The sequence below is a fragment of the Mesoplodon densirostris genome, chromosome 4, assembly GCF_025265405.1.
Source record: "Mesoplodon densirostris isolate mMesDen1 chromosome 4, mMesDen1 primary haplotype, whole genome shotgun sequence".
Classification (NCBI taxonomy): domain Eukaryota; kingdom Metazoa; phylum Chordata; class Mammalia; order Artiodactyla; family Ziphiidae; genus Mesoplodon; species Mesoplodon densirostris.
This window is the reverse complement of record NC_082664.1, coordinates 129,638,426-129,648,633: the sequence shown is the minus strand read 5'-3', so window position 1 is coordinate 129,648,633 and position 10,208 is coordinate 129,638,426. Positions and strand designations below refer to the sequence as shown.

Genomic DNA, 10,208 nt, shown 5'->3' with positions numbered 1-10,208 from the left:
TATATATATATCTATCTATATATATATATATATACATATATATATGATTTATACTCATCATTTCAAAATTCTGGTAGTTATTATGCTAGACTTTGTTATTGAAAATGTGAATAAGGAAACACATTGATTATATTACACACTCATTAAAAAATATTTTTGTAACCAAATCTTGGTATAATTGATTTCCTTTATAATCCTCTGTTTTACCTATTTAAAAACATCATTCTGAGAAGGGACCATAATCTTCACTAGAGTCCCAAAGGGGCCATGCCACAAAAAACATGAAGAACCCCTGCTATAAGCCCAGGGCTTTGAGACAGAGGGAAGGGAGACTTTTTTAGTTAGACTGATTCTTCCTGCTCCCCCCACTGTCTCACAAGGGCAGCCAGGCTTCTCATAGTTCCAAAAGAACACTGTGATCTTCTACTGATTCTCCTTGAACCCCTAATAAAATACTTTCCCAAATAGCCCAGACTGAAGGTGAGTATCCCTACTTCCCAGATGACTGCATTCTCAACAGCAAGTAAAGTCAGCAATAAGGATGTAATTCAAGAGGCTACAAATGCAGGTCAGGTTCCAGGTTTCAGAGTTTTTGTTTTTGTTTTTTTTAAACATATAATAAACCTTTACCACTACACCTATTGTGCTGGATACAGTTTCAAAAGCACACTTTACACACATTTTCATTTAAGCCTCATCCCAGTGAGGATCAGTCCCATTTTACAGATGAAAAACGTGAGGTCCAAAGAGGTAAACTGACCTGCCCAATCCTCATTTAGTAAATAACAGAGCTGGGATTTGAACCTAAACTTCCTGACTCCACATTCAGCACCCCTCTTGTTGCTTTGCTCTCTCCCTACTCCACCCACGCCTTGGGATACACGACTATAGCAAATGTAAGCTCTGGCTTCCTCTTGGCCTTTCCAATGTTTAAGTCCTGCCTCTGCTTTAAATTCAAAGAACATTCTACAGTTGGTCTTCATCTGTGTCAGAAATTCCATCTATAGAGTGTTATGCCTGCTGTTTTTCCCAGCCAGCCTCTCTTCTCTCTGCTTTCCTTTGGGGAACTGCTTCTTCCCCATTCCACGCGTCCAGGAGAAACTGTCTATCTCAGTGCCCCACGGCCAAGGATGGGCGTCTGACCCAAGCTTGGCCAGGCAGATGCTCTCTCCTGGGAATCTTGTGCAGAGGGACCAACTAATGGGAAGCCGATGACCATTCAGTGGCAGCACCCCAAACCACTGAGCTTCAGACTCATCCCTGGGCTCTCTGGTTCCTATCCTTCTTGAGGCTGATTTCATCATTTTCTTTTTTTTTTTTTTTTGATTAATTAATTTATTTTTTGGCTGCATTGGGTCTTCGTTGCTGCGCACGGGCTTTCTCTAGTTGCAGCGAGCGGGGGCTACTCTTCATTGCGGTGCACGGGCTTCTCGTTGTGGTGGCTTCTCTTGTTGTAGAGCACGGGCTCTAGGCATGTGGGCTTCTGTAGTTGTGGCTTGCAGGCTCTAGAACACAAGCTCAGTAGTTGTGGCGCAAGGGCTTAGTTGCTCCGCGGCATGTGGGATCTTCCCAGACCAGGGCTCAAACCCGTGTCCCCTGCATGGGCTGGCAGATTCTTAACCACTGCACCACTAGGGAAGTCTCTGATTTCATCATTTTCTTTTACTTTAGTTAATTACCCAATAAACTCCCAATGCATTTTCCCCTTTAAGTTATCCCCAGTCAGCTTTTGTTGCTTTCAGCCAGAGAACAATCTGGTTTACCATCCAAACAGATTGGGGAACAGGGAAGAGGGAAGGAAGAACGGAAGCCTGCTTTTAGTCCAGCCCTACTATGTGCAGGCACTGGGCTCCGATACATTCTTTCATTTTACTCTGATGACAGCCTTTGGAGGTGGGTGTTATCAGGCCCATTCTAACAGAGGGAGAAACTGAGGCTCAGAGGAAGTCACTTGCCCAGAGTCACATATTGAGTTGGTGAGAGAACCAGGGTCAGACACAAGTCTGTCTCATCACAAAGTCCATGCTGAGGCATCTTTATTCTTTCAATTGACAAAGGAGAAACATTGAAGTGTAAGCTATCTTTCTCTCTCAAAGTCTGGAAAGCACACTCTGTGAGGCAGAAGGGGCCTGGGAAGCCCTTCCTGTGCCTTTTGTTCCCTCCAAGCCCCCTGCCCACCTGCTCTAGGCACGTCCCAGTACAGGCCCTTCTTCCCTCCCCCCCGCCCCCCCTCCCCCCAGAAGCTTGCTCTTGGGAAAGGGCCTTCCTGAATTCATTCCCATCTTAGCCCTGACTGAGAAAACAAAGTTTTTCTGTACAGGGCAGTATCAAAGAGAAGAATTTCTAACTCTGGATGGTGGGTGTCCATAAGCAGGCCAGGGGCTGGTTAGAGTACAGAGGTACCCCTGAAATCACCCTGCACAGACTTCCTCACAGCACTCAGCCCTGAGGGGTCAAGACAATGGTCTTGACCATGGAGTGAATCCTGAGGTGTGAGGCCTGACCCTGTGAGGCCTGTACTATGGCCAAGGCGAGGAGAAGGCAGGGCAGGGTGGGATGATGGGACAGCCAGGGATCTAGAGATCTGGGGATTTTGCTCCAGCTTTGCTCCCCTTGGATAAGTTACTCCCCTCTGGGGTTACTACATACCCTTCTGGGGTCCCTCAGAATGAGAAAAGGACAGTAGTGACCAGGGCCGCCAGGCCTCCAGAAGGCAACCTGGCATTCAAGGAATTTCCCACCAGGACCAGGAGGGTTGGTAGGGCAATCACAATAACTCCTACCCTCTATTAAACTCTATTGTGTGCCAGCCTTGCTCAGCACTTCCCACTTCCCAGCATGTTCTGTGGGTCCCCAGAGGCAGATGCACCTCCGGTTTCAGAGTCATCAGGACCAGGATTGTGGGAGAAAATTTCAGGGTGGAACTCACCAGCACTCAGAGCGGCCCCAAGAGCCTGAGGGTGGAGAGAATAGGGGTTGTTGTCAGAGAGAGATGGGGGTTGGGTTTTGTTTCCCTCCATTTGTTATTAAAGAAAACATCACAGAATAACCTGACTTTGAACAAACAAATGCAGTGTGCCAGCTGTAGGCTAGACCGTCCAAATGGGAAAACAAAAATAAACCCTTGAGGGGGCTTCCCTGGTGGCGCAGTGGTTGAGAGTCCGCCTGCTGATGCAGGGGACACGGGTTCGTGCCCCGGTCCAGGAAGATCCCACATGCCGCGGAGCGGCTGGACCCGTGAGCCATGGCTGCTGAGCCTGCGTGTCCAGAGCCTGTGCTCCGCAACGGGACAGGCCACAGCAGTGAGAGGCCCGTGTACCGCAAAAAAAATAAATAAATAAAATCAATCAATCAATCAATCAATCAATCCTTGAGGTTCTCATTCTAACGATGGAGAAACTGAGGCCCGCAGAGGTGACAGGACTGACTCGACTTGCTGGACCAGGGCTTAACCACAGGTGTCTTCGCGTGCCATGCACTGCAGTTTCCACTCCAGGAAGGAAGGGGCTGTTATCCCAGATTTAGGCGACGGGGCCCAGCCTTTCCCCTCCTCACAGCCGTGTGCCGCCTCCTTTACGACAAGTCACCCCAGCATTGACACCAAATGTATCTATTGCCTCTGGGTGTTAAGATGGCCAGTTTTCTCTATTTTCAAAAGACTCTTTACTTTTAGGATCAAAACAAAAATCTTCATTTACAAGAAAGTATTCACTTCTGCTGTGAAGCACCCACAGGGCCTTGTTTGTAACTCGTGGTCGATTGCATGTGGTTTGGATAATGGTTTACATACTTGGATCCCTCTTGCTCACTAGAGAATCAGAAATGAGTCTTGTTTGGCATTGCATTTTCCCAGTGCTTGCTCACAGCAGGTGCAATAAACAGTAATAAGTGTTTGTTGAATTAAAATGGAAACTGGGAATGAAGGGTTACTGTGCTGCTGTTTTGCTCTTGATGTGATAGAGAGCAGTGCCAAGGTCCCCAGTGCATTGCTCAGAACTTTGGTCCCACAAAACGCTACAGGAGAAAAGTATTTTAGAGGCAAATGAAATTGCACAGCTCCCAGCTGACCGACCAAAGGAAAGTGACTGGATGAACTAATTCACACTAGGATGTTAATGACGTGTTCAGGACTGCTTGCTAAGAGCTTAAAGTGACAGAACTGGTTGAGAGAGCAATGTAGTAATGTCTAGGAAGTTGAAGATGTTCACATCCTTGGGCCTACAAATTCCACGTCTGAGAATACACACTAGAGACATATTCATACATGGGCACAGGGAGACATGGCCCAGAGCGTACAGTGTGGCAGTGTTTGTAATAATAAAAAACATCCATCAACAGGAGAAGGGCCGAATTGTGGTTAAGTTCAGGTAATGGAACACTATATAGCAATTAATATCAATGAACTAGAGCCACATGTATCCAAATGAATTAACCCCAAATATAAGATTGAATTACAAAAAAAAATTGCAAAAGGAAATGTACAATATGACAGTGACCGAAAAGTTTAGAAATCTGCAAAACAATATTATATAACCTTTATGGATACATAAATATATCGGCAAAAACATATAACTATGTATGGGTTGATATACACTATATTCATGACAGTGGTTCCTAGGGGGAAGGTGGGAAGGTGAGGAGGGGGTTGTGGTAGGGTCCACAGGAGGCCTTACTGTATCTGTAATTATTCATTCATTCATTCATTCATTCATTTTTTGGCCATGCCACATGGCTTGTGGGATCTTAGTTCCCCAACCAGGGATTGAACCTGGGCCCTTGGCAGTGAAAGCGTGGAATCCGAATCACTGGACTGCCAGGGAATTCCCTGTAATTTTTTTTTTTTTTTGCGGTATGCGGGCCTCTCACTGTTGTGGCCTCTCCCATTGCGGAGCACAGGCTCTGGACGCACAGGCTCAGCGGCCATGGCTCACGGGCCTAGCCGCTCCGTGGCATGTGGGATCTTCCTGGACTGGGGCACGAACCCGTGTCCCCTGCATCGGCAGGCAGACTCTCAACCACTGCGCCACCAGGGAAGCCCTGTCTCAGATCTTTTGAATTAAATCTTCTCTTACTTGCTGCCCAAAGCAAGGCCTAAAGGATACAGACATCTAAACTCACTGAGCCTCAGTTTGATCATTTGTAAAGTGGAAATAATAATGAAGCCTACTTTGTAGGTTTGTTGGGGATTAAATGAAATAACATAATGCAAAATGCACACAGTAGGAATAAAATAAACATTTGCTATTATTCCTCTGATCCTACCCAGGCCACAAACTAGGATATATCATCCTAATCTCTTTGAGGTCTTAGCTCATTATCTTTTTAAAACTGTGGTAAAATATACATAAAATTTACCATTTTAACCATTTTTGAGTGTATAGTTCAGTGGCATTAAGTACATTCATATTGTTGTGCAACCATCACCAAGACTTTTCCTAACTGAAATGGAAAATGGAAACGAAGGGCTACTAGGCTGCTGTTTTGTGCCCCGTGGTCGGGGGAGGGGGGTGGAATGGTCAAGCAGTGCCAAGGTCCCCTGTCTGAAACTCTGTACCCATTAAACAGTACTCCCATTCCCCCTGGTAACCACTATTTCACTTTGTCTCTATGAATTTGACTATTCTAGGAACCTCAAATAGGTGGACTCATATATTTGTCTTTTGGTGTCTGGCTTATTTCACTTAGCATAACATCTTCAAGGTTCATTCATGCATCAGAATTCCATTCCATTTTAGGCTGAATCATATTCCATTGTATGTGTATATCACATTTTGTTTATCCATTCATTCGTTGATGGTCATTTGGGCTGTTCCACATTTTGTCTACTGTGAATAAGGCTGTGTAGTCATTAGTTTTATAACCGACATGTGCATAGCACTTTCCAATTTACAAAGCATATTTACTTACATGAGATAATTTGATGAAGGCAGAGTAGATTTCCTTATCACATTTTATTGAGGGTCAGACAGGTCACATGACTGGCTCAAGGTCAGCTGGTAGAACTTGAATTTAATTCTCATATAAAAATAGAGGCTGGGGACTTCCCTGGTGGCGCAATGGTTAAGAATCCCCCTGCCAATGCAGGCGACACGGGTTTGAGCTCTGGTCCAGGAAGATCCCACATGCCGTGGAGCAACTAAGCCCGTGCACCACAACTACTGAGCCTGCACTCTAGAGCCCACAAGCCACAACTACAGAAGCCCACGTGCCTAGAGCCCGTGCTCCGCAACAAGAAGCCACCGCGATGAGAAGCTCGTGCACCACAACGAAGAGTAGCCCCCGCTCGCCGCAACTAGGGAAAGCCCGCATGCAGCAATGAAGACCCAACGCAGCCAAAAATAAATAAATTAAATAAATAAATTTATATATATATATAAAAAAGTAGAGACTGTACTCAACATCTAAGATTCTATGATTCTATCAGCAACCTTGACCTCTCCAAAAGAAGTGCTTTGCGGTAAATTTCAGGCCTTGCGACATTGAAGTTCCTTGTGGCTATGGCCTGTGTCTTCCTGTATCTCGTGTCTGACAGGCGGAGGATGGTGGCAAACTCGCAATACCTGCAGAAGTATTAAGTGTGAACACTGGATGAGAGTCTGTTGTCAACCACTTGGGCTCATGAGGACGTGCCTATGAGCCACCAGCTAGAGAGCTGCCAATCACATCCAGATTCCCTCCCTTGCCAGAGTCATCCTCTGACATGGGCTCCTGGACTCTTCTCTAAGATCTGAATTTATGGCTCTCTGGCAGTGTACCCATTGCTTGGGGGAAGTAGGGGAAAGAAGGAAGCTTCTGCTTCCTCTTGGGAAGGCATTGGACATCCTGCCCATCCTCTAGACCCAGTTCAAGTCCCCTTCCTTTCTTCAGCCTTCCCTGCCCCTGCTAGACTTTCTCTACCTCTCCCCCATCCCCCCAGTAGGCCTTGGACCAGGTGCTCCTAATGACCCTTACTCTCCACAGAAATCTCCCTTTCTGTAACAGCTTTATGAAATGCAATTTACATACCCCACAATTCATTCATTTAACGTGCACAATTCAATGGTTTTTTTAAATTTTTATTTATTTATTTATTTATTTATTATTTATTTTTTGGCTGCATTGGGTCTTCATTGCTGCACGCGGCTTGCTATAGTTGCGGCGAGCGGGGGCCACTCCCCGCCACAGTGCACAGGCTTCTCACTGCGGTGGCCTCTCTCGTTGCAGGGCTTGGGCTCCAGGCACGCAGGCCTCAGCAGCTGTGGCCCACGGGCTGTGGAGTACAGGCTCAGTAGTTGTGGCACCCAGGCTCAGCCGCTCTGTGGCCTGTGGGATCTTCCCGGACCAGGGCTCGAACCCGTGTGCCCTGCGTCGGCAGGCGGACTCCCAACCACTGCACCACCAGGGAAGCCCAGGACCACCTTTTGTGTTGCTTTTCTCCTGCCCCCAACCTGGTGCCCAGGACAGTGCTAAGCACTCAAACCCGCATTGTTTCTCCTCTGGGACTTTGGGGGAATAGCTATAGAGATTTGCTTTTGTTGTCCTCTGTGGGCCATGACAGCTAATGGCCAGGGGGACAGTTCAAATCCACACAGGATTTGCCAGGAATAGGGTCTTCAATGTCCAAGATGCTAGTCACCTCCTGCCCCATGACCTTTAATGGCTCATTGCTGACTGCAGGACTGACCTCCAATTCTTGGCCTGCCTTTAAAACTTTCTGGGAGGGAGATTAGATTACTCCTTTCTGCTCATGGACGCCGCCGAGTAAGCATCGTTAACGTCTCCCCCGCCCCCCTCCACTGCCGTCATGTCTAAGTCAGAGTCACCCAAAGAGCCCGAACAGCTGCGGAAGCTCTTCATCGGAGGTTTGAGCTTTGAAACAACCGATGAGAGTCTGAGGAGCCATTGTGAGCAGTGGGGAGCGCTCACAGACTGTGTGGTAATGAGGGATCCAAACACCAAACGCTCCAGAGGCTTCGGGTTTGTCACATATGCCACTGTGGAGGAGGTGAATGCAGCCATGAAGGCAAGGCCACACAAGGTGGATGGAAGAGTGGTGGAACCAAAGAGGGCCGTCTCAAGAGAAGATTCTCAAAGACCCGGTGCCCACTTCACTGTGAAAAAGATTTCTGTTGGTGGCATGAAAGAAGACACTGAAGAACATCACCTAAGAGATTATTTTGAACAGTTTGGGAAAATTGAAGTGATTGAAATCATGACTGATCGAGGCAGTGGCAAAAAGAGGCTTTGCTTTCGTAACCTTTGGTGACCATGACCCTGTAGACAAGATTGTCATGCAGAAATACCACACTGTGAACGGCCACAACTGTGAAGTAAGGAAAGCCCTATCTAAGCAAGAGATGGCTGGTGCCTCATCCAGCCAAAGAGGTCGAAGTGGTTCTGGAAACTTTGGTGGTGGTCGTGGAGGAAACTTCAGTGGTCGAGGTGGCTTTGGTGGCGGCCGCAATGGTGGGGGATATGGTGGCCGTGGGGATGGCTCTATTGGATTTGGTAATGATGGAAGCACTTTTGGAGGTGGTGGAAGCTACAGTGATTTGGGCAGTTACAACAATCAATCTTCCAATTTTGGACCCATGAAAGGAGGAAACTTTGGAGGCAGAAGTTCTGGCCCCTATGGTGGTGGAGGCCCATACGTTGCCAAACCCCGAAACCAAGGTGGCTATGGTGGTTCCAGCAGCAGCAGGAGCTAGGGCAGTGGCAGAAAGTTTTGATTACTGCCAGGAAACAAAGCTTAGCAGGAGAGGAGAGCCAGAGAAGTGACAGGGAAGCTACAGGTTACAAGAGATTTGTGAACTCAGCCAAGCACAGTGGTGGCAGGGCCTAGCTGCTACAAAGAAGACATGTTTTAGACAATACTCATGTGTATGGGCAAAACTCGAGGACTGTATTTGTGACTAATTGTATAACAGGTTATTTTAGTTTCTGTTCTGTGGAAAGTGTAAAGCATTCCAACAAAGGGTTTTAATGTAGATTTTTTTTTTTCACCCATGCTGTTGATTGCTAAATGTAATAGTCTGATCATGACGCTGAATAAATGTCTTTAAAAAAAAAAAAAACAAAACTTTCCGGGAGGGAGGGAGTCCTCAGGCAGTCCTAGCTTTGTATCAGGGCTAACACCACCTTTCAGTCACAGGAGCTTTTCCCCTTTGCTCAAGGAGCCTTTGCTCAGACTGCTCCTCTGCCTAAAGTGCCCTTCCCTCTCTCTCCCTGTGGCTTATTGGAGACCTACCAGACGGGGAGGAAGCTTGGCCCAGCAGAAAGTGTGAAGGCCTAGGTTTGATTCCTGACTCGGTCGTTTAGTGGCTGAAACCTCAGACAAGTTTTTAAGTTTTCAAGTTTTCTCTGCATCTCAGCATCCTCATCTGTTAAGTGGAGCTACCAGTAGCTGCTGCACAGAAGTCGCACAAAGCATTGGAGCTGACATATGCGAAGTGCTCAGACTGGTAGGTATTCAGCGGTTTCAATTCTTCCCCTGTCAAATGTGAGCTTCTCTGAGCAAACATCTAAGCTGCCCTTATTTCCTGACACCACAGATGACGTTTGTCTGCTTTACATAAATGCACTCTTACACCACGTTACCCTCACTTTTCAGGAGCCTCCCCCATCTCCAGCTCCCAGAACACGTTTCTAAGCCTCTGTCTGATGTGTGACACAGTCGGTCCTGTGGGCTCCCAGAGGCAGGGGGGGAACCTTAATTCCCTTATGACTCTCAGTGCCACTCCTAAGATTAAGTGGACAGAGAAGGCAGGAGGTCCAAGATTGCCTGTGATTTTTTCTGGGCCCCAACCCCATGCTGAGAAAAACAAGTCTTTATTCAATGGTATGGCAGCCCATATCCCACCTACCCCAGCCACTGTGGTTTCCCAAAGGATGCATTCCCCCTTTGCTCTCTCTTTTTGACCCCTGCTCCACTGCCTTCCTTTGGAGGATTTCCTCCCCTTCCGGCCAGGCCTTGCTGACCCTCTGTGAGCACCTCCTCTGAGGGCCAGGCCCTGGGCAGGGGTCCTGGGAAAGCTGCCCCCAGCTGTTTTCCATGACTCTGGGGCCAGCCTGTGCATTCTGCTTTGAGGTTGGTTTGAGCACAGGGTTGAGGGGATAAGGCCTCCGGGCAGATGCAGTGTCAGGTCCTGTTCTAGGGTCAGCTCCTGTCATCCAGAAATGAATCTGAATCTGGGGCAGGTCTCCGCAGGCCTTGCTCTGACCCTTCCCCG

At 47.5% G+C, this 10,208-nt stretch overlaps 1 pseudogene; it reads left to right on the top strand.

Annotated features, from left to right (window-relative positions):
- The first annotated feature begins 7,732 nt into the window (after positions 1-7,732).
- On the top strand, positions 7,733-8,708 carry LOC132487537 (heterogeneous nuclear ribonucleoprotein A1-like; annotated as a pseudogene).
- The last annotated feature ends 1,500 nt before the right edge of the window (positions 8,709-10,208 follow it).